This window comes from Lissotriton vulgaris, chromosome 5 (assembly GCF_964263255.1).
Source record: "Lissotriton vulgaris chromosome 5, aLisVul1.2, whole genome shotgun sequence".
In the NCBI taxonomy this organism is placed as follows: domain Eukaryota; kingdom Metazoa; phylum Chordata; class Amphibia; order Caudata; family Salamandridae; genus Lissotriton; species Lissotriton vulgaris.
The window spans coordinates 688,342,622-688,368,332 of NC_141693.1; positions in this window are offsets into that span (position 1 = coordinate 688,342,622).

A 25,711-nucleotide genomic window follows, 5' to 3' on the forward strand; every position below is an offset into this window, starting at 1 on the left:
AGAAGTCTTTTCTTGTATGTAACATATTTTTCAAAACGATGGAGGTTTTCTTTCAGAAAGTGGCGGGCTGAAAATATTTATAGCACAACAGAGTGGACGCTGTTCATAGGACATCCTTCGACGTTATTGAAAGTAAGTTAATTTTAAGGAGTTTTGAATTCAGATTTCTTAGGTTGTATGGGTTTTTTTAACACAATCATTTTGATTGTGTTTTTTTTTACCCGCTGTTACATGATGAATACCTTCAAGTCACTGATTTAAGTGAAATTTGATACATTCTGAGAACAGCAAAAATAAACCATTTAACATGTATAATTAATGTTCTGCTTTTTGTACTTATGATATACATTTAGAAATGTGAGGTAGATATGGAGAAACTGAGTCTTCTGTAAGTGTCAAAGTTAATGCTTACAGTGCTGTATTTCTGGGTACTGTTTTTTTTTTAAAAAAACTGAATAGGCCTCACCTCAAAGAAACCTCTTGAAAGCACACATCTTATTTGCATCCTGAAACAATCATTTAAAATGTTAGACACAATTTTATGATGGCTTTACATCTTTTTTGCGCTGCTATTGCATCACTATTGTGAGACATCAGCAGTGCAAAAGAAGCACCATGTTCCAAAATAGGCCTCACTTCATCAGCATGAAGATACTGTTTGTTTAAAATATATATCTTTAGGATTGTGTAGGGGACGTAGAGAAGCAGAGGCTTCTGTAAATGTCAAAGTTGTTGAAAAACTGTTTCTTCTTGAACCTTTTCCCTTCTCTTTTCTAATTTTTAAATACATGTTTTAATATTTTTGGAAATGTTTGTTCTCTCTTTTACAGATTGAAAGTATGAAAAAATATTTTAAAAAGTTAACAAGAATTATAAGGTAAATGTTTTCTACTCTTTTTACCCGCAATGCACTGCTGATGATGTCACTGACCATGTCATGAATGAATTAATAAGAGGACATGACTTACTTCATTGGTAGGCCTTCACATGTATTATCTCCTCTGTATTCTTCAACAAGCGTAAAATTGATCTGTAACCCTGAGTAGGTCTCACCTTAAACAAACCTCAGGAGAGACCACACCTTATCGTCATCCTGAATTAATTATTTAAAATGTTAGGGACAGATTTATGATATATGTATGCCTCTTTTGCGCCACTGTGCGTCAGTTTTGTGACGCAGTGGCGGTGCAAAAGATATGTTATGAGGCGTCAAAATTACAAATTGATGGATCTAGGCAAATGTGTCATGCTGTTTTAAAACCGTGCCACATGAAACCGATGCAGCAGTGATGAAAAAGATGCACCATGTTGCAAGACAGGCCTCACTTGGGGTCATATGTATCAAGCTAATTAGAATGCTTTGGCGACATATTTCTGCTGATAAAAAATGCAAAACTTTTATTGCCTATGTTGATGATATGGCTCTATGTTATTTACATTTCTTTGCTGTTTCAATTAATCTTTTTCTGTTATTTTTTCTTTTCTGTTTTCTATTTTTTCTCTCTGTTATTCAACATGTTTTAATCTTATTTTGAACATTCACTCACATTCTCCAAGAAACTCTTCTTTGTTATTGTTCTACTCTCTTTTTTTTCTTTCACTTCCTTATCCATTTTGTTTTTCGCAATTATACCCTCTTCCATCTTTTCTTCGGTAAATAGATCTATTAAACAGTATCTCTGGTTTACTCCCTATAGCTGTCTTTCTTTTAACATTACTCTCTGTTTACTTCCCTTATACTAACTCTTCTTTTTTTTTTAAAAAATGGTTTTGGTTCGCTTCTAGTTCGCGAACCGGGCTGCGAACGGGAAAGCGAACCAAAAGAAATAGAGCTTGCCAGAGTGCTAAACATTCTAGCAATTTTATTTGAAAGGGGAGGTAGTTCTGAAAAGAACTTTTTTTTTAATGTTTTTGTTGTTTTATTTATTTATTTTTTTCTAAACATTTTTTGTTTTTTTTGTATTTTTGGAACAGTTTTATGTTTTTTTTTGTTTTTGATGGAGGGGAAACAACAAAAAACAGGCATTGAAAAGGGCTCAACAGGAGCAAAAAAAAAATTACTGTCTGGGTTGGTTAGGGCAATTGTGATTTTCATAAGCAATGTTCATTAACTTTATGCTCATGTTACCACATGATAGTAATGCACCGCAATACAAGCAGGTTAGTTTCATGTGTTTAAAGTTCTGAATGTTTGGTACGGTTTCCTGTGCCTCTCCTCCTGTCAAAGAGATATGCGAAGTTGACCTGGCCACAGGAGTTGTTGGTGGATTTTCCTGCAGGTCACGCAACTCTGCACGGCTGTAGTTTAGTGGATGCCACCTGGTCATATGGCGATGCATGGTATAGTTTCCCATGCTATACTTTTTTTCAGTGCCTCTTGATAGCCTGTGTTTGCAAATGAGGCAGGTGGCATACTTTGCATTCACTTTCTTCTCCCCTCGAGGGATTGAAAAAAACTGCCAGATGAAACTTGTTTTCCGACGGGAAACACGGGGCAACTCCTGTATGAACTGTGGTTCTTCTCTCTCCTCTTCCTCTAGTTCATCCTCTTCCTCCTCTGTGTTGGTAATGAACTGAGATGGTGGTCCTCTCTTCTCATGAGGAGGTGGAGGTGGTGGTGGGGGTGCACCAGCTGAAGCAAGTACAGAAGCCATTGTTAAAGTATAGGAAAATGGTCTTTCTCTCACCAAGATGAAAGTCAGAGTGAGGAAAGAAGGAGGGGTTTTCATCATTTGGGAAAAGCAAAAGTTCTAAACCAATGAAAAGTGTTATTTTTAGGTCATATGACCTAGTCTTACATCATTTGGAAACCAAAAGTGAAATGAACCAATGAAAAGTTTTATAAACAAGTCACATGACTTGTTCCGCTCACGTTACGCGGTGCGCGCAGCGTCCCGGATCGCTTCCGGTTCGCTGTCCGGAGCACTTCCGGGAGCGCTAACGCGGCGCGTCATAAGACGCATTACGCGACAAAGTGATACGTCGCGCTTCCGCGACGCGTCACAGTTGCGCAAACGAAACGTTTACCGGTTCGCGGACTAGGTCGCGGCATCAAGATGAGCTAACGGAAAGCTTCCCGGTTCGCGAACTGGAAGCGAAGAAAAAAAATATTTAAAAAAAAATTATTAATAAACATCTAAAATATATTTTTGGATTTAAAGAAGAATACATTTTACAGCTACAGAAGTTAGCTTTTAAAAAACCAATGAAATTCACTGAAAAAACCATAGGTTATAGACCATATATAGTTAGGAATTAGCATTTACAAAATCTTGAAAATTCACTGAAAAAACCATAGGTTATAGACCATATACAGTTAGGAATTCACATTTACAAAACCTTATTTTACTCACACAAAACCATTGAAATTCCATATATAGTTAGTTGCACTAACTATATATCGCCCACCCGCAATCCACTGCTGATGATGTCACATATTACATCATTCATGACATGGTCAGTGACATCACTGATGACATCACTGATGACATCTCAAATGACATCACTGATGACATCACTGATGACAACATCCAGTGACTGTATGTTTCTGTAAAGTTAAAATATGTCTTACATATTGAAGAATGAGTGGATGTATAAGTGTCTGGATGAAGGATTTAGTAGGTGCATGACTGACTGTATGAGTGAGTGATTAAATGTGTCTCACTGAGTGCATGGGTTAGTGACTAAACTGTCTTAATTTGTGCATCATTATGTCTGTTGTTCTGTAAACTGTTGCATGTGTTGATAAGTAGCTATATGAGTAACTATATGGGTTATTGATTGGTTGCCCAAGTATTTGTATGGGAGACTGAGTGTGTGTGTGGGTGGCTGGGAGGTGTATGACTCTGTGCATAGATGTGTGAGCAGTTGATTCACTAGATGTATGGTTTCAAAAGTGCATGTGGAAACAGCTGTATGGGCGGTTGACTGTGTGCATGAGTGTATTGGTGAGTGAATGGATATCTCAGTGATACATGTCAAAGTAAGTACATATGTAAAACACAGTAGATGTGAGAGTTGACATATATAAATAACTGTGCATAAGAGCCAGTGAATGTGTGAGTGGCTGTATGGATCATTGTGAACTTGTATCAGGGATTGTATAAGAGAGTAAATATGTGTTAGTATATGTTTGAATAAGTAAAGTTTGTATAACTGTATAGTTGAGGAAATGGAGGTGTGATTGATTCTTTGCATGACTGACTAGGTGTGTGAGTAACTCCATGGATGAGTGACAGTCTGTGAGTGTCTGTTTACACTGATTGTATCTAAGGTTATATTAGAGTCTGAAGAGGTTCATCGTATTATCACATGAATGATATCATCAGTGATGTGATCAGTAATGTCAAATGAGATGTCATCAGTGATGTCATCAGTGATGTCATTTGAGATGTCATCAGTGATGTCATCAGTGATGTCACTGACCATGTCATGAATGATGTAATATGTGACATCATCAGCAGTGGATTGCGGGTGCGCGATATATAGTTAGTGCAACTAACTATATATGGAATTTCAATGGTTTTGTGTGAGTAAAATAAGGTTTTGTAAATGCGAATTCCTAACTATATATGGTCTATAACCTATGGTTTTTTCAGTGAATTTTCAAGGTTTTGTAAATGCTAATTCCTAACTATATATGGTCTATAACCTATGGTTTTTTCAGTGAATATATATATATATACAGAGTAGAGGATCACTCTGGATGTGCACCTCCCACACCACAAAGAAAAAACCTCAATCGATCACAGCCAGTGGCTCCCATCACAATGGCAATAACCACAAAACTCAATACATCATTCAGCATTCATGGTCAAAGAAATTCTAGAAGCCATTCAGTCGCTCTCAACAGGGAAAACACCCGGCCCCAACAGCTTCCCATGCAAAATGTAGAAACAACATGTGTCCTGTTTGGCCGCCCCATTGCTAGACATTTATAATGTAGCCCTACCCACTGCATTCACCAAGTTAATATTATGCTAGCACTTTCCAACACTGCGACCAAGCGCAGATCTGTACGTTGACAGTATATGTTCCGCCTTTGGAACGTATGAATTTCGACCCTCTTCCTCACATGTCTTGATACTTTACTCTAAACCATGGACCAGAGTCGGGGTAAATGGAAAGACATCCCCTATTATTCATATAGAGAATGCCTTCCATGACCCCTTCTATTTGCCTTAGTCATTGAACCACTGGTGATCAGTAGAGATGCACTACTCATCGGGTTCTGCTGGCCAAAGGGCTTGGCAACATTACAAACTAAAATGATGTACAGAGAGTTGAAACTTTTCAAACACTCACCCCAAGTCACAATTATGGGCTTAATCCATTGTTATATTGCTCGCTACATCAATCCAATTTGGACCCAGCCTGATGCAAATCAGTCTTGACCCTGCTCCCCATGGGAACAGCCCAGCCCAAACTGCCATGCCAGGTCCTCCATGGACCAGAAACAAGCCTCCTGAGAACAGTTACAGGGTATCAACCTTCATCAGCCTGGCTAGCTGGAATCCAGTGGCCCAGCAAGCAGGGGGCCCATGTCTGGGCATACCCTTAGCCACTTAGGATGAACATAGCAACATCACAAAAAAAAAATGATGGATGCAGTGTTGAAACTTTTCAAACACACAACCCCAGTCACAAATCTGGGTTTCATTATATTGTTATTTTGCTCCCCACGTTACTCCAGTTTGGACCCAGCCATTTGCAAATGATATGGAAGGCAGGGTCACTTTATGCTGATGACCTCCTGGTCTACATTAGCTATCCGGAATCCTCCCTACTTCGGGTTGTGACCATGCTTCCAATATACCAGACGCATCAGGACTAACTGTAAGTTGGTCCAAATATCCTTATATCCACCGATATGCGCACAAGATGACATACAGGCCATCCAACCTATGCACTGGGTGACTCATCATTTCAAATATTTCTGGATGAATTTTTATATTTATAAACAACAAGCATGCGACCTGAATATTGCACCCTAGCTAAAACAAAAAGAAATATGAACATATGGGAGAGGCTCCCACTGAACATATTGGTTAGGGGTGCCCTATTCAAAATGATCTCCCTCTCAATACTTCTTTACACATTGAAAAATTAGCCTCACAGCATACCACCACCTTTTTCACTACTCTTCAAGTAGCCATAGTGAAATTTGTATAGGTAGGGGGAGAACCAAAAATTGCATACCGGGTGTGCACTTTGTCACCTTACAAGGGCAGCTAGGAATAGCAGTTTTCTGCCTGTTTTGTTGGGTGCGCCAAATACTACCCATTAATGACTGGCTCTGTACTACTAGGAACTCCCCCACATTAGCACTAGAGCAGCAGGCTCTCAAGCAATATTAAACACTAGATTTGCTCTACGGCCCTGCATCCATGCAACCCTCACCCCAGTGACTCGAATATCTTCAAAGTGCTGGTATCAAGCAATGTATGATGGATAAAGAGTCACGGTGTGCCGACAGTTGGAACTCCACTATGTATAACCTGGCTGAAACACACAGTGAAACTTTAGGGCTTCAAATCGCAGGACATCATAGGGATAGCTAAGCTCATAAAGTGCTACAGGAGACTGTTCCATAATCAATAACCACATATGCCAACAAATCTTGCAAAATGATGTTACACGCAGGATCTGCGCCTGGAACCCAGCAATTGGCAGTTTGGTCGGGTAAGGGTGCTTGTTGCACCATTTCCTTTGTCTGGATTTATTTCCCTGGAAAGTTGAGAAACTTCCACATATCTCTCATTTTGGGAGCCATGCTCGTAACCAGGATAGACGTCTTTGGTCAGCGTCTTGCTATTCCATTCTCCTCCGCTGGCGAGTCCTCTTCCATGAGACTCATGCAGAGGGGAAACTGAAATAGTCAGTGTCTTGCTGTTCTGTTCTCCTCCTTTGGTGAGGCCTCTTCCATGAGACTCATGCGGAGGAGAAACTGAAATATTCAGCATCTTGTTGTTCCGTTCTCCTTCGTTGAGACTCATGTGGAGGCGATATATATCTATATAGATATCTATATATATCTATCTATATATATATATATAGATATATATATATATACTTTCATCAAAGTGGTCTTTCTTTTCATATATAAATAATATATATATATATATATATATATATATATATATATATATATATATATATATATATATCAATGAAAAAACCATTGGTTATAGAACATATATAGTTAGGAATTTTCATTTACAAAACCTTATTTTACTCGCATAAAACCATTGAAATTCCATATATAGTTAGATGCGCTAACTATATATCGCGCACCCGCAATCCACTGCTGATGATGTCACATATTACATCATTCATGACATGGTCAGTGACATCACTGATGACATCACTGATGACATCTCAAATGACATCACTGATGACATCACTGATGACAACATCCAGTGACTGTATGTTTCTGTAAAGTTAAAATATGTCTTACATATTGAAGAATGAGTGGATGTATAAGTGTCTGGATGAAGGATTTAGTAGGTGCATGACTGACTGTATGAGTGAGTGATTAAATGTGTCTCACTGAGTGCATGGGTTAGTGACTAAACTGTCTTAATTTGTGCATCATTATGTCTGTTGTTCTGTAAACTGCTGCATGTGTTGTTCAGTAGCTATATGTGTAACTATATGGGTTATTGATTGGTTGCCCAAGTATTTGTATGGGGGACTGAGTGTGTGTGGCTGGGAGGTGTATGACTCTGTGCATAGATGTGTGAGCAGTTGATTCACTAGATGTATGGGTTCAAAAGTGCATGTGGAAACAGCTGTATGGGCAGTTGACTGTGTGCATAAGTGTATTGGTGAGTGAATGGATATCTCAGTGCTACATGTCAAAGTAAGTACATATGTAAAACACAGTACATATGAAAGTTGACATATATAAATAACTGTGCCTAAGAGCCAGTGAATGTGTGAGTGGCTGTATGGATCATTGTGAACTTGTATCCGGGATTGAATAAGAGAGTAAATATGTGTTAGTATATGTTTGAATAAGTAAGGTGTGTATAACTGTATAGTTGAGGAAATGGAGGTGTGATTGATTCTTTGCATGACTGACTAGGTGTGTGAGTAACTCCATGGATGAGTGACAGTCTGTGAGTGTCTGTTTACACTGAGTGTATCTAAGGTTATATTAGAGTCTGAAGAGGTTCATCGTATTATCACATGAATGATGTCATCAGTGATGTGATCAGTAATGTCAAATGAGATGTCATCAGTGATGTCATTTGAGATGTCATCAGTGATGTCATCAGTGATGTCATTTGAGATGTCATCAGTGATGTCATCAGTGATGTCATCAGTGATGTCATTTGAGATGTCATCCGTGATGTCATCAGTGATGTCATTTGAGATGTCATCAGTGATGTCATCAGTGATGTCACTGACCATGTCATGAATGATGTAATATGTGACATCATCAGCAGTGGATTGCGGGTGCGCGATATATAGTTAGCGCATCTAACTATATATGGAATTTCAATGGTTTTATGCGAGTAAAAAAAGGTTTTGTAAATGAAAATTCCTAACTATATATGTTCTATAACCAATGGTTTTTCCATTGAATTTTCAAGGTTTTGTAAATGCAAATTCCTAACTATATATCCACTATAACCTATGGTTTTTTCTGTGAATTTCATTGGTTTTTTAATAGCAAATATGAAAAGCTTTAAAATGTCAAGTACGTGATAGATGAAAACATTTTCGTATTTATGCACGCTGATGTGCTTTGAACGCTGCACCCCCCCCCTCCCCTCTTTTGTCTTAGTAGTACTCTCTCTTTGCAGATAGTGAACGGTAGTTAACGCAAGCCTTTCCCCCCTTTTTAATCCGTCGTGCCTGCTTGTCTCTCCATTTGATTGATTGTTGTCCAAGCATTTACTGTTTTAGAATTGGTTCTCTTTGGATCATTCTCTATTTACAAACAAGCACAAAGTCGCAATACTCTGTTTAGTCTTTGCAGATAGTGAAAAATCGTGTAAAAAAAATAAAAGTAATCGAGCAAAATCAGTAGGCCACTAATTGGATCTCTTTTTGACCTCGCTAAAATAGAAATATTAGGAACAACCATACATGAGAAATACGAAAATAGTGAGATGAACTGAGCTCCACACCATGAGGGCTGCAAGACAGCTCGGCTCCATCACCCATCCCGCACAAAATAACGACAAACCCTATGCAAATATTAAAAATATAGACAACACACCAGCAAAGAAACAGGGTAAAACATTTTATTAAAAAACTATTTACATAACGTTGGTTTATAAGATGATATCAGTAGTGGACCGATGTGTGAATAGATCGAAAGCAGCACAAGGCTCCAAGATCCGGATGGCAAGCTCCTGGATGTTGGGTGCCATAGTTTAGAGTTCTGAATTTGAGCCTTTTTCAATGCCTGTGCTTTGTTGAATCAAAATGGCGGCTTGACACAAAGCTGACTCAAGCGTTGCTACTGATGCTATGCAGACCAAAACTGGTTTTCAGTTTGTACATTTTTCTAGATTTTTCAATCCAAGTTTGGTTGACTTTGTAGAACGATGGCTTCAAATTTTCAACATACGGTGTGGTGGCGCTGACTGGGAGGGGGCGCTTCGCTCCTGCCCTCTCCCCAAGTAAGATTTTCATACGTGAAAGTACGTTAATGGTTTTGGTCCCTGAGATGCTTCGATGTCACTGCCATTCTCAAATAGCATAAGTTCTGGATGTTGGGTGCCATAGTTCAGAGTTCTGAGCAGCGCTTGTAACACTGTCTGAAGCTTATTTCCACCTACTGCAGCTTCACTATTCTCAAAGTAAGTGAGTGTCGTTTGTGGACCTGACTGCATTAGAAAACTTGGGCGGTGTGATGGCCATGGACTCGGAGAAGACGCTTGGCTCCGACACCCTCCCCAAGTCTTATAGCACTGGTGTAGCCTGAGATCGCCCCCGACATAGGCGGCCGGCTCCCGGGGTCCGGCGGAACTTTTTGCCTTTTGATGACTCTTCAATTCTGGACCTTGTCCCACAATCCGTTTCACCTGAAGACAAGCTGTAGTGGGGCGCCCCTTTACCGTTTTAGTTGCCATTCCGCCCGCTTTTGCTACACTGTGCCTCTTCCGCCATTCAGCTGTTTACCGCCCGCTCTTGCGACTACAGCGTCTCGCTCATCATGTAGTTGAGTTGCTCCCGCTCTTGCGGTGCAGCGATAGGCGGCTGCCACAGGACTCTCAAAATGGCGGCCGGCTCTTCGGTTTTGGGCCTGGTCCACTAAAATGGCCCTGGGACACCTTGGAACTCGGACGCTTCCCTGATAGGGCTTGGGTCCCATTCTCGAAAAGCGTCCCCTCAGCCGTGAAGATTCTACAAAAGTCTTGGGGGCCTCCGACTCCCGCAGGCTTCTGGTGGGGAGCGGCTGCCATGATTGCTCGTGGAATGGCCACGACGGAGCTACGAGATGGTAGTTGTCTCATGCTGACGCCAGCTTTAGTCTGAAACATCCAGAAACACTGTAGACTACCAATTCGATCAGTTCCGGTAGCGCCCCAACATGACCCGGAAGAGAAGAACTTGCCCTCCCCTCTTTGACTGATGGTTCTTGTTGCCTGTCCCCTCTGTTGTCATTTAACAGAACTTTTTGGACTGCTGAAAGGGGTTGTGTTCTGAACGCTGGTTGGTGGAGACATTTTGACTATATTCTTGACCTACGTTGTCGCGTAATGCGTTATATGACACGCCGCGTTAGCGCACCCGGAAGTGATCCGAGGCGCGGCGCGCAGCGCGTAACGTAAGCATAACAGGTCATGTGACTTGTTAATAAAACTTTTCATTGGTTCATTTTACTTTTGTTAATTTAATGATGAAAAGCTTGGTCATATGACCTAAAAATTACGCTTTTTATTGTTTTCGAACAATATTTTTTTTTCAAACATATGTTATAATATTCCAGGCTAATGTACTTTCCCGGAAAATTTACAACTGTCTTGCAAGTAAAATATATTCCTTTTTCGAGAAAAAGGGCGTTTCTTCCTTCCATGACGGAACCGTTGAGTAAAAGAGATTCGGCCTGCTGTCTTAGTCGCCGATACGCCTGATTATCAGATTCTTATCGATCACTTTATGTTGCAGACATGAAAAACTCAACTGCCCTTGACCATTTATCTTTACTGCGTTCCTACATATTATACCTTTTATCCGTCATGTAATTGGACTGCTTTATTTCACTTGCCTTTTACTGATTCGAAAACAGTGACTAAAAGTAAAAACTTTACCAATGTAAATACTACTACCGTGTTTTGTTTTAAAAACCTTTATTGTGAAAATGTCAGTATACAAATACGGGCCTATAACCACGTGGGCCGGCCACGGAGCAAACTGAAATCGTATATGATGAGGAGACATTTACACTGTAGAGGAACGTAACGAGCGGGCCATTAGGTTGCAAGAACTAAGGTGTCTAACAGTTGCGGAATCGGTGGACATACATTTTGTAATTAAAATAGGACAGGGCCACTTACAATAACATTTTCTAGATATACATTTGCGGGCAAGGAGTTACGAGTCCCATTTATACCGGCGCCATTTTGGGCGAGGCCGGGCAGGTCCAAGATATAGTCAAAATGTCTCCACCAACCATCGGCCAGACCAGAACCCCTTTCGGCCCTTTATGCTACAAGATGGTGTCTTCCATTCAGAAAATATTGTTGGCAGCATTTTGAAAGGAAACAGAAACAGCCGTTCTCCTAGTGAGTTTCACATTGTTACATTTAGGAAGAATGTTGAAGAGTAGTATGTGGAAAATCTGAAGCCATTTTTCTACAAACTCTCAATCAGACTTGGATGGAAAAAAAAAACATGAAGAATGTACAAACTGAAAACCAATTTTTGTCTGTATAGCATCAACAGTAACGCTTGAGTCAGCTTTGTGTCAAGCCGCCATTTTCATTCAATCAATAGCGTCCCCCTGCACACATTCAGGGACCTGGTCGTGTCTTCAGATGAAACGGATTGTAGGAAAAGAAGCAGAAAGGAAAAGGCAAAAAGTTCCGCCGGACCTCGGGAGCCGGCCGCCTATGTCATGTGCGACCTTTGGCCACACAAGGGCAATAGTGAAGCTGCAGCAGATGCAAATAAGCTTCAGACAATCTTACAAGCACTGCTCAGAAATCTCAACTGAGGCACTCAACATCCAGGACTTGCCATTCGAATCTTGGCGCCTTGTGCTGGTTCCGACCTATTCACACATCGGTCCTGGATCTCGGCGCGTTCGACTCACTGTACCGCAACAGTGACCGCAATTCAGCTGGACAAGTCGCCATTTTCATTCACTCAATAGCGTCCCCCTACACACATTCAGGGACCTGGTCGTGTCTTCAGATGAAACGGATTGTAGGAAAAGAAGCAGAAAGGAAAAGGAAAAAAGTTCCGCTGAACACCACCTTGGGCAATAGTGAAGCTGCAAAAGGTGCAAATAAGCTTCAGACAGTCTTCAACTTACTCTGATTCTTATAATAAACTTCAGATAGTCTTACAAGCACTGCTCAGAACTCTCAACTGAGGCACTCAACATCCAGGACTTGCCATTCGGATCTTGGCGCCTTGTGCTGGTTCCGACCTATTCACACATCGGTCCACTACTGACATCACCTCATAAGCCAACGGGGCACCCCACGCCGACTTTCGGCGCAGCATTGTAGGATGGCCACACCAGTGCGGCAACTTGCTGGACACAACATCGGGGCCATCCAGATCTCGGCGCGTTCGACTCACTGTACCGCAACAGTGACCGCAACTCAGCTGGACACGCCGTCTTTCAGCGCAGCATTGTAGGATGGCCACACCAGTGCGGCAATTTGCTGGACACCACCTCGGTGCCATCCGGATCTCGGCGCGTTCGAGTCACTGTACCGCAACAGTGACCGCAATTCAGCTGGACACGCCCTCTTTCGGCGCAGCATTGTAGGATGGCCACACCAGTGCGGCAATTTGCTGGACACCACCTCGGTGCCATCCGGATCTCGGCGCGTTCGAGTCACTGTACCGCAGCAGTGACCGCAACTCAGCTGGACACGCCGTCTTTCGGCGCAGCATTGTAGGATGGCCACACCAGTGCGGCAATTTGCTGGACACCACCTCGGTGCCATCCGGATCTCGGCGCGTTGTGCTGCCTTCGGCCTATTCGCACATCGGTCCGCTACTGACGCCGCCTCACGTGCCAACGGATTTTCTACGCTTTTTGTAGCCCTATGCCGCATAACAGGTCATGTGACTTGTTTATAAAACTTTTCATTGGTTCATTTTACTTTTGGTTTCCTAAAGATGGAAGGCTTGGTCATATGACCTAAAAATAACACTTTTCATTGGTTTAGAACATTTTTTTTTCCCAAACGATGAAAGCCCACCTTGTTTCTGGATCATTCAGACTGAAGCTGGCGTCAGCATGAGAGCACCACCATCTCGTGGCTCCATCGTGGTCATTCCGCGAGCAATCATGGCAGCCTCTCCCCACCGGAAGCCTGCGGAAGTCGGGGGCCCCCAAGACTTTTGTAGAATCTTCACGGCTGAGGGGACGCTTTTCGAGAATGGAGCCCAAGCCCTAGCAGGCAAGCGTCTGAGTTCCAAGGTGTCCCAGGGCCATTTCAGTGGACCAGGCCCAAAACCGAGGAGCCGTCCGCCATTTTAAGAGTCATGTGGCAGCCGCCTATCGCTGCACTGCAAGAGTGGAAGCAACTCAACAACATGGTGAGCGAGACGCTGTAGCCGCAAAAGCGAGCGCAACTCAGCTAGATGGCCGCCACCTGGGGAGGCCCGTTCACGCCGCCTCCCCCACCCCCGGGCCGCCGCACGCCAATTTTCGGAGCAGCATTGTAGGATACCAAAACCAGTGCGGCAGTTTACTGGACATCACCTGGGTGCCTGTCGTACATGTTGTGTCAGCCATGTGACACTGGACACAGTCCCATCAACATCTCAACGCGTTCTGCTGCCTTGGGACTATTCGCACAACAGACCGCTACTGACGAGGCCTCCCCCCGCACCACCCGGGACGCCCCACGCTGTTTTTCTGTGCTGCATTGTAGGATCCCAAAACCAGTGCGGCACCCAGGCGACATCACCTGGGTGCCGTCCAGAACTCTGCACGTTGTGCTGCCTTGGGACTATTCGCACAAAAGACAGCTTCTAACCATTGTTGCTTTTTGTGTTGAAAAATGTTTAAATGTTTTTAGTTTTTGTTCCGTTCGTTATAGTTAATAGTTAATAAAGTTTTATAATCTTACTTTGTTGGAGTGTTATCTATTTTTTTAAAAACTGGTGAATGGGGCCTTGAATCGGGTTATTGTCATGTGTGGGCTTTGGAAGTGTGCTGCTGCAGGATCGGACATTTCAAACTCAAATGCACGTTCTTTTTCTTACCTTTCCGAAGCATGGAGCGCAATAGCAGGCAGAGAAAGGGTGATGCACGTGTTGAACACTACCTGACCTGGCAAGTTGCTGGCAGTGCCCCCCCCCCCCGCCCGCTCCTGAAAGAGGACACACACACACCGCCGCCCCGAGTACTTCACAAATCTTTAAAAGACCATGCGCTTGTTCATGAGGCCTAAATGGTTTATCACCTCTTCTAGAACCCCTGCATCGACCCTCTGACGTTTCCTGGAAAAATTACCATGTAACACAATACCAAGCCCTGTCAGCTGAAACCCCCAAGGAATCGTGGGGCATATTATCAAGGGGGTTTATCTCCGCTTTTTTGGCTTTAAAAGCCAAGAAAGCGGAGATAAAAATATCTCCCTATTACCAAGCTATCGCTAACACCAGTTAGTGACAGCTAAAAGGAGATAGCGAACATCTTGGGCCCCGCTTTGCATGTCAGTGATACTTATCACTAATGACATGCAAAGCGGGCGTGCCAAGATGTTAGCGACTGGAAACAGTCCCTAACATCGCTATCTCCTATTACCAACTTTTGGAGATATTCGCGCTAAGCGCGAATATCTCCAAAATCTAACACCTGCCCTGAGCAGTTCTTAGCCATGTTATCCAATGGGAGGTGGATAACATGGCTAAGAGCATTTGCTCGATAATACATGAATATCGCTGACTTTTCTGCGATAATAGCAAGGTTTATCTGCGATAAAAATCGCCGATGTGCGGCGATAATTTTTGTCTCTAAACAAGTTAGAGACAAAAATTATCGCTAGTTGTTCGTAATATGCCCCCGAGTTTTTGCTTGCAGAAATCGGGAGGCGGGAGACTAGCACTGAAATCAGTAGTCACACGCCTGAATCGGGAGGGTTGGCATGTCTGAATTCTCTACAGCTGGGGCCATAAACTACATCCGCAGGGGTAGGTGATAGCCTAGGTCCGGCCTGGACAATCGGACACAGAGGAAGAGGAGTGTCAGAGGGTGCGGTAGTGAATAGGGTGAAAGAGAGGTGTCGGGAGGGCACAGGGTGTGATTCTCAGAGAAGAGCAGCGCAGATGGGGGGAAGTATATGGCCCATGCATGAGAGACAGAGCGGGGATGACCAGTGCGTGGGGGAGATGCTTGCGAGGGTGGGAAGCCATGCTGAGGATCGGCGGCGTGCAGAGAGTGGGCCTGGTCAAGGCATCTAAAATGGCTGCCGTGCACGACAAAATTGTGGCATTGGACAAAAAGGCAAGATGGCGCAGACAATGTTTTTCAATAAGGATTCATTTATAACAAAATATTTACTCGCAGTGACAAAATGGTGGTCAACACTTCCTGATTTCCATCGAATCGAACGTTAACAAACGTCACGCAGCAAAAAAAAAAAAAAAAAAAAAAAAAGCTCACGCACAGAGCAGTTTTTAACCATGTTATCCAATGGAAGGTGGATAACACGGCTAAGAGCATTTGCTGGATAATGCATGAATATCGCTGACTTTTCAACGATACTCATGCATTGTGGCCGATGTGCGGCGATAATTTTTATCTCTAAACAATTAAAACGAAGCACAAAATGGCGAATTCCCGTTTCGCTACCAGTTTGCGGCCCAGTTCGCGGCCCGTGAAGCGCTTCTACCGTGAAAAATCATTTTTTTTTTCTTTTCCCCACGGGACCCTTTAATAACCCCAACAACATTCCTAGGGGGTCAAGAGGGGGATACCTTGCCCCCTTTCATTAAATTCCCCTTTCGTTTTTCACCTCTTCTTCTCTCTCGATCCTACCGAGAGACAAGATGGCGGCCGCTGCCCAGAGCGCTGTTACAGATATATATCTTGTTTTGAACGTTAATTTCTCAAAATCCACTGAAGCACATATATTGAGACCTAGCAAAGGCACATCGGGCTAACAGTCCCTACAATTTTGCCAAGTTTCGTGAAAATCCATTCAGCCGTTCGGCCTAAAAGTGAGTCCAACCGCCCTATGGAAATTAACATGGGAAAAACGCGTTTTGGGACCCCCCTTTTTTCTCGGCCCCCCCTTGACGACCCCCCCCAAATTTTCAGGGGCTGCTCAGAAACAAAATGTGCCATTTTCCTGAAAATTTCAGCCGATTCCGTCCACAAACGCTAAAGTTATTAGACATAGAATTTTCAGAAATGCCATAGGGAAAAAATCCTAACTATATATACCTACTGGCGACCGCCAGTAGGTAATATATATATATATATATATATATATATATATATATATATATATATATATATATATATATATATATATATATATATATATATATATATATATATATATATATATATATATATATATATATATATATATATATATATATATATATATATATATATATATAACCTACTGGCAGTTGTCAGTAGGTAGTTATAGTTAGGACCTTGTTTCTATTCAAAAAGCTTTTTTCTTTTGCGAATATCTTTGGAGCTGTTCAACAAATCTTCACAAGAATATCAAAACTAATGTTTCACTTGGGTCAGCTCCTGTCTTGCAAGTTTCGGGGTGATTCGTCAAGCGGGGGCCGAGAAAAAAGGGGGGGCCAAAAACACGTTTTCCGCATGGTAATTTCCATAGGAATTTTGAAACAGGCTACTGCCCGAACTGATGAACGGAAATACACCAAATTTGGCAAAAAGTTAGCTCTTGGTTTAGAAAACGCCCTTTTTTTAAATGGGGTAAATCCGTTCACTAGTTGCTGAGAAATTCAAAAAATTAACATATCAATATCTGAGCACTGAGGAGGATGAGCAAATCCTCCCGAGCACGAGTTTAATTCTGATTGGCTGTCAATACTCCAAACGAGGAAGTGTTGGCAGCCATCTTGTGACTCATAAACGAGTCACAAGAAATGCGTACAAAAAAAGATGAAAAATAAGAAAAGATGGCAGTGTAGAAACACCCTGACCTGCTCAGGGGGTCCCACAAGGACCCCCAGGCCCAAAAGAAGCATTTATTTATTTTTTAAATAGGCCGAATTTGCGCTGGGTGCACCAGTCTGGCTGACATTTTTTTAAAAACGAAGCTCAGACTCGCTTCGTTTTTTAAAAGCCCCTGGGTGGGCCAGGTCCCGGGGGCAATGTCTAATTATGTTGTGGGTGACCGCGAGGGCCCCCTGCAGCCCCAGGGACCAACACTTCCCGGGGGCTTTTTAAATAAAAATGAACAAATATCTTCAGTACTATTTACTTGTGTAGTGTGTTGTATCGCTTAGAGTGTAAGTATTTCTTTTACCTTCTCGTGCCTAGAATGTATGGTGTATTCCATTGTGAGAATTCCATTGGCAGTCGGTTGCAGAGCTGTTGCCGGATGAGAAGTACTTTTCCCCCTGGCCCTCACCTGTATACCTTGTTGTATTATCAAATAAATAATGAGGTAATTCACCTTAACGACCCGACCTCGTTACTACAAGATTGGCGACGATTTGGGATCTCTAAAGTCTCTCCTACCTACTTTGGAAAAACAGAACATTTTTTTTATTTTTTATTATTTAAGTTCCTGGAACATTTTCACAAATTACGGATTGAAATAATTACGCAGCATGTTACTGCTTTAAAGACGACAAGGCAAGTGGTTAATTTTAAGTGTCTTGGCATTTTCACCTGTTATCTGGCCGTTACACTGGAGCGATAGGCATCTTTTGAAACTGCCTGAAGCTCGATTGCACGCTCAACAGTGACGTTGTTCATTAGCGTCTTCAAGCTGTGCAGGAAGTAGTGAAGGTCAACGTGTGACGTAGTGCGCATTTCCACATCCCTTGCCCTTACGTGCGGCCATTTTAGAAACACCGCAACAGAAATGGATATTGCATATCAAGTGACACGCTAAACTGCTGCTTTAACAATAAAAGAACAGGAACTTTTCAAAAGAAATTTAACAACAGGTGAGGTAGTCGGGAGGGGAATTTATTATTGTTATTGAATTCAAATATACATATATATATATATTTTTTTAAAACAGGATTATACATACAAGAGCAGAAGTACTAGGAGTATAGAATTGGAAATTATTAAACTTGTATGTGTGAAGGTGACAGTGTTCAAGAAGTAAATAGGAAAATGGCTCAACAGAATTTTTCAATAAGCCCTCCAGAGCCATTTTGGGCGAAAGGTGCGCAGTCAAGTATAAAATGGATTGAGTGGAAGGAATATTTCGTAAATTATATAGAGGCTATAGATGACGCCAAGGAAATGAAGCCTGAACAGAAGAAGAGGATTTTGTTACACTCGCTGGTTCCGGTGGGTTTAAAAACATATTCTAGAATGAGCAAGTGTGAAGACGCGGATTTAAATGTATTTATAAATGCAATTAAAGATATGGACAAATATTTTGCACCCAAAGTGTGTATGGGTGTCATCAGACATAAGTTCTTTCAGAAGAAGCAAACTAAAGATGAAACAGTTGATGAATGGTTAGATGATCTAAAGAAGTTGGCAATTGACTGTCGTTTTGGTGGGCTACATGATGAACTGATTCGTGACCAGATTGTTTTGTTTAATAACAATTCTGCACTACAAGATCGACTGTGGGTTAACGGTGACGCACCTTTGGATGATGTTGTTGCTAAAATGAGGAAATCGGAGATTTTGGGAAGATGTGCTAATGTAGTTAAGGAAGCAGACAAGGAAGTGTCTAAAACTATGGGGACAGTTTGTAGGGTTCAGGGACCAATGAAGAACTTTCCTCCGCAGCAACAGGGGAAGTGGGCGAACCAACCTATGAGATTTCAAAGTAGAGGAGTAGAAGAAAGAAGATGTTACATATGCAACAGCAAGGAACATTTGGCTTTCAGTCAATTTTGTCCAGCTTTGAAGAAGAAATGTGCAAATTGCGGGCTCATTGGACATTTCAGCAAATTATGTCATAGACGCAGCAATGTTAAATATGTTTGGGATGGAGATGTGGAAGTGGAAGAGGAAGATGAGGATGAAGAAGATTGTGTGAAGAATGTGAGGGGCAATGTGGTGATAAATATCTCTGACAACGCTATGGAAGGGAAACCCATTTGTGAAGTTTCGTTTGGTGGTGTGCGTGTGAGTGTGTATGCGGATTCGAGTTCACCTTATACCGTTGTTAACCAAGATGTATGGAGACAAAAGTTTGTGGGTAAGTTGGGTGAACATTTGGATAAGTCTGATATCAATCCTGTTAGCTATACAGGAGAAAGAATAGGAATGTTGGGTTTTAGATGGCTCACTTTTCTATTTAAAGGGAGGATTACGATGGGTAAATTGTACGTGTCAAAGGTAGGGCCATCTGTGTTAGGATTGTTATATCAAAAGAATTTAAATATAATTTTAGATCCGAACAGCAAGGAGAAGGTTTTGATTTTGGATGAAAGAAGTAAGTTGGAAGATGAGTTGTGTGTGTGTTTTCCAAAGGTATTCTGCAAGGAGTTAGGTTCTCTGAAAGGGTTCGAGCATAAACCTGCCTTAGTGGAAAACGTCATTAAGTTTCCTGCACCAACTTCAAAGGAGGAAGTTAGGGCATTTCTTGGCATGGCTGAGTATTGTGCCAAGTTCATCACAAATTTTGCATCAAAGGTTTACAATATTCATTCCCTTTTGAAAAAACATGTGAAATGTGAATGTACTAGGTTATGTGAAGAAGAATTTAAGGTAATCAAGACAGATTTACAGAAAGTGTGTGCTTTGGCAAGTTTTGATCCTATTGCAGACTGTATTTTGACTACTGATGCGAGCAATAATGGACTGGGTGCTGTGTTGTCGCAAAAAGGTGTGGATGGTAAAGAAAGTATCATTTTGTTTGCGTCAAGAGCTCTTTGCCCAGCTGAGGGTAGGTACCCCATTATATAGAGAGAACGTTTAGCATGTGCATGGGCTTTGGATCACTTTCGTGCGTTTGTTTGGGGTAAACTAGTGACATAGTGGCTACTGATTTTCATAGGTCAATTAGAATAAACGCATTTGAGACTTTGAAATAGAGGCATCGGTGCATTCGTCTTTAGGCTTGGGGTATATGTGGAATGTTCAAATGCTTAAATTACGAAGTGTTGCGTGGACAGGCGTCACTGGGAGCCCAGTGCTGTATTTTTTAATGAGACCCTGCACCTGAGATCCGAGACCTACCTCAGGAACTTTAGTTTCAGTTGAACACCAATTAGGGAGTTCGTTGCAGCATTCTCAGTGCATGTAGTACACCACGTTTCAAATTAATGGTCTCTGCTTCTAATGCTCACACAGGCAGCTCAGCTGACAGACGGTCTGGTTGCACAATGCTATTTAATGGCGTACCCGTACTTAAGAACATTTATCGCAGAAACACAGCAAATTAAATGTACTGCTCCGTATTGGTAATTAAACTCACCTCCCTCAAGAGTAGGGGCAACGTAAGACCCACACTTAAAAAAAAAAGGGAGCAGTTGCGGACCCATCACCAACTTAGCAAAGTCTTGAGGGCGTTCAGCGAGCACTTCTCCCACACAAGTTCAAATTGCAACTTATGAGTTTCTCACATCCCTCTGTAGGTCTGCCAAGTTTCCATATTTTGGTTTTTTTATTAGGGCGAGCTCTTCGTTCATAAACCGCACGTCCAGCCGTCATGCACCAGCACATATCCTTTTACCACCTGCCTAGTTCTGGTGGAAGGGAGCACCCCACTGACAGGGACCCACTCACACTCAGATCATCGGATATCAACAATGAGCTTCACAGTCTCACAGATTGCCTGCTCTGGGCGTGGCATTCCAGAATAAGAAGATTCTTCCCGACTACCCAATGGAAAACATATTCTTTACAGATTTAAACTGTCCCTTTGGAGCAAGTGATTGTCAGCACAGCGCCTAGTGATAGATATTCTGCCACCACTGCTTAATTCCGGGACTGCCTAGGCAGTTAAGACTTTCTTTCACCAACATACACTTCTCGTCTCTTTATCTCACTCTTGTAGGCTCTTTTTCGCTAATGCTTTCTCTCTCCTTGATCACTGTTTTCCTATATTCTTCGATTTCCCTATTCTCCCCTTCTCACTTTTTCTGGACTAAACTGATGATAAAAAATTAATCCCCAGTGCGCTAATGAGAACCGGCGCTCACCACCTGCAACCACGGGCACAGATTTGGATCGAGGTAAGCATACGTACAGAAATAGTCGACAATGCACAGGAGACGCAAATAGAATAAAAGGATAACTATGGTTTAAAGCTGTAGCGCCATAGGAAGAGGAATGTCACCAGATAAGAACCACTAGAGCATGGGTACTCACAAACTTTCTCTCGGGGGCCAAATTTACAGTGTGGTTTGTGTCCGAGGGCCGCACCGGTGGGGGCGGGGTCAGTGGGGAAGGGGCGGGGCTAGAACAACAAAAAAACTGTGACCATGAGGTTGATCATAGGTCCCTACAGCGGATGCCTTCGTCCACTGAGCCACCAGACCCGGCACACACACATCTCTCTCTCTCTCTCCCTCTCCCTCTGACTCTGTCTCCCTCTGACTCTGTCTCCCTCTCACTCTCTGTCTCTGTCTCCCTCTCACTCCCTCTCACTCTCTCACTCCCTCTCACTCTCTCACTCCCTCTCACTCTCTCACTCCCTCTCTCTGTCTCCATCTCTCCCTCTGCCTCCATCTCTCCCTCTGTCTTCATCTCTCCATCTCTCCCTCTGTCTCACTCACTCTTACTCTCTCACTCCCTCCCTCTGTCTCCCTCTCTCCCTCTGTCTCCATCTCTCCCTCTGTCTCCATCTCTCCATCTGTCTCCATCTCTCCATCTCTCCCTCTGTCTCCATCTCTCCATCTCTCCCTCTTCTCACTCACTCTTACTCTCTCACTCCCTCCCTCTGTCTCCCTCCCTCTCTCTGTCTCCCTCCCTCCCCTCCCTCGCTCTCAGTCGCTCTCCCTCGCCCTCCCTTTCCCTCCCTCTGTCTGCCTTCCTTTCCCTCCCTCCCTCGCTCTCCTTCCCTCCCTCGCTCTCCTTCCCTCCCTCGCTCTCCCTTTCCCTCCCTCACTTTCCCTCTCCCTCTCTTTCCCTCCCTCTCGCTCTCCCTCCCTCTCCCTCCCTCCCTCTCCCTCCCTCCCCCTCCCTCTGTCTGCCTTCCTTTCCCTCCCTCCCTCGCTCTCCCTCCCTCTCCTTCCTTCCCTCCCTCGCTCTCCTTCCCTCCCTCGCTCTCCCTCGCTCTCCCTCCCTCCCTCGCTCTCCCTCCCTCCCTCCCTCGCTCTCCTTCCCCCCCTCCCTCTCCTTCCCTCCCTCTCCCTCCCTCCCTCCCTACCTCGCTCTCCTTCCCTCCCTCTCTCCTTCCCTCCCTCTCTCCTTCCCTCCCTCCCTCCCTCCCTCCTTTCCTCCCTCGCTCTCCTTTCCTCCCTTGCTCTCCTTTCCTCCCTTGCTCTCCTTCCCTCCCTCGCTCTCCTTCCCTCCCTCCCTCTCCCTCCCTCCCTCGCTCTCCTTCCCTCCCTTGCTCTCCTTCCCTCCCTCGCTCTCCCTCCCTCTCCCTCCCTCCCTCGCTCTCCTTCCCTCCCTCGCTCTCCTTCCCTCCCTCCCTCCTTCTCCCTCCCTCGCTCTCCTTCCCTCCCTCTCCCTCCCTCCTTCCCTCCCTCGCTCTCCCTCCCTCCCTCTCTCCTTCCCTCCCTCCCTCCCTCTCCCTCCCTCGCTCTCCTTTCCTCCCTTGCTCTCCTTCCCTCCCTCCCTCTCCCTCCCTCCCTCCCTCTCCCTCCCTCCCTCCCTCGCTCTCCTTCCCTCCCTCGCTCTCCTTCCCTCCCTCGCTCTCCTTCCCTCCCTCGCTCTCCTTCCCTCCCTCGCTCTCCCTCCCTCTCCCTCCCTCCCTCGCTCTCCTTCCCTCCCTCGCTCTCCTTACCTCCCTCCCTCCCTCTCCCTCCTTCCCTCCCTCGCTCTCCTTTCCTCCCTTGCTCTCCTTTCCTCCCTTGCTCTCCTTTCCTCCCTTGCTCTCCTTTCCTCCCTCGCTCTCCCTCCCTCTCCCTCCCTCCCTCGCTCTCCTTCCCTCCCTCCCTCTCCTTCCCTCCCTCCCTCCTTCTCCCTCCCTCCCTCCCTCCCTCGCTCTCCTTCCCTCCCTCCCTCCCTCTCCCTCCTTCCCTCCCTCACTCTCGCTCCCTCCCTCCCTCGCTCTCCTTCCCTCCCTTGCTCTCCTTCCCTCCCTCGCTCTCCTTCCCTCCCTTGCTCTCCCTCCCCCCTCGCTCTCCCTCTCTCCCTCGCCTTCCCTCCCTCCCTTCCTCCCTCTGTCTCCCTCCCTTTTTTTTTAAAGGCTGTCTGCAACCAGAGTTTGAATCAGAGACTCTGCTGCCTGTGGGGGCCAGGCGATTTCCGCCGTAGTCAGAGTGGGGCTGCAGGGGCCTGAGAGGTGAAAATAGCCTCATTAACATGCAAATGAAAGACCTGTATACAGCACATCAAGCCACACATATATTCTTTGTAAGTGCTGTGATTAAAAGATGTTTCTATTACTTAAAAGTCACAGAACTGCATTGACCGACACCAGAAGGCTAGAAGTCCCAGCCAGCCTTGCGAGGATTCGAATTTGTGACCTGCAGATCACTGCATGTCTCAATCGTGAGCGTTTAATTCGCTGAGGGATTCTGTCCGATTAGGTAATCTGAGCACTGACGGGGCCGAAGGCGTCAAGAACTGCGCAGTGCTCCACTCCTCTGACATGGTCAAAAGGGTGACCCTGCCTGTGTGCCCTCCCCCTCCCAGGCTGTGACAGCTTCCAGGCACGCTCACACAGCCGCATCAAAGCATTTCACAGGTCTTTAGAAGACCATTTGCATGTTAATGAGGCTATTTTCACCTCTCAGGCCCCTGCAGCCCCACTCTGACTACGGTGGAAATCGCCCGGCCCCCACAGGCAGCAGAGTCTCTGATTCGAACTCTGGTTGCAGACAGCCTTTAATAAAAAAAAAACTCAGGTATGATGTCTGAAAGGTCCGCGGGCCGCCAGGGAAGGCTTGCCGGGCCGCCACTGGCCCGCGGGCCGTACTATGAGTACCCCTGCACTAGAGCAAAGCCCGGTAAGTAGTGTTGTGGGGGTGACCAGAATCTCCAGAGCAATGGAATACTTTGCGCTTAGAAAGAAATGCATATATTGTCATTCACAGTCAGCAGAAACCATGCAGTGATCCGTCTTGGATGAGTAACTTTTTGGAAAACGGAAATCAGCACACAAAGCACAACAGATTCCTAATATTGACCATATAATTAACTCGTTTTCGTTTCAACATTTCCTATTGCAGCGCCATCAAACGGACATGAGGATGGGGTTACCAACTCTAGACAGTATATTTTGTATTAGCTAATATTTCTTACAAAGAGGCAGCAGTGGGGACTCGACAATACCACGTTTTCTGCCAAGGTGACATAGACAACTGATTTAAGTTGGAAATGTGTTCTATTTCACTCAGAATCCGAAGTAGAAACACCCCCTTGTTGAGACACACATATAACTGTATGTTTTTTAGGACACCCCATACATTTCCTCACCCTATGAGCTGGGGTCTTCGAATGATTGAGAATAGGTATCGTGGGGAAGCCATTGATACAGCGCCATGTTGTTTTGAAAATTGTGGGGGTGCACTATAATCACCCGTAGTCAGCACCTGCATATTTAGAGGACTATATTAACGTGTGTTTCTTAGAAATGTAGAACAAATCAAGAGTATTGCAAAATGTAGAAGTGTGCTCATATAATTTGAAGACTAATGTAGTGCCTTGATCGAGAATATGCTTTAAGGAACGTAGAAATTATTGCTTTATGTGTACAATGTTGTATTAGGTTGAACGTGCCATATTAAAGTTGCACGTGTAGATTGCTATTGAAGAGAGAAAATGGTGTTCTAACATGAGAAGGAATAATGTTTAGAAATGCAATGATATCATTCTTTTAGAATGGTTTAAATGTAATGCTTATGTTATAGTATTAGAAATGCATTTAAAGAGTAAAAAGGCCTGAGACATGTAAACGCCAGCAGAGGCCTAACCGTATTTCCTTAGCTTAGCTAAGATTTGAAATCTGTAATTCTTTCCTTGGGAAAGTCTCCTTTTCACAGTTGAACTCAAATTGTAACTTAGAGAGTGTGCAAGGTTGCTTCTAATCTATTTCTGTTGCAGGTGCAAGGACGTGAAGCTCGTTAGGTAGAATGATCCTTTGTTTAGAAGTTAGACTGGTAGGAGTGAGAACGAAGGGAGTGCACTGGAATGCACAACAGCAACATTTGGCAGAGAAGGTGCCTGGGACCCAAGGACACAGCAATGTTTTTTGGACAAGGATGGAGTCGTGATGGAAAACTCCAGAAGCAGACATCTGCCCAGAGAGGG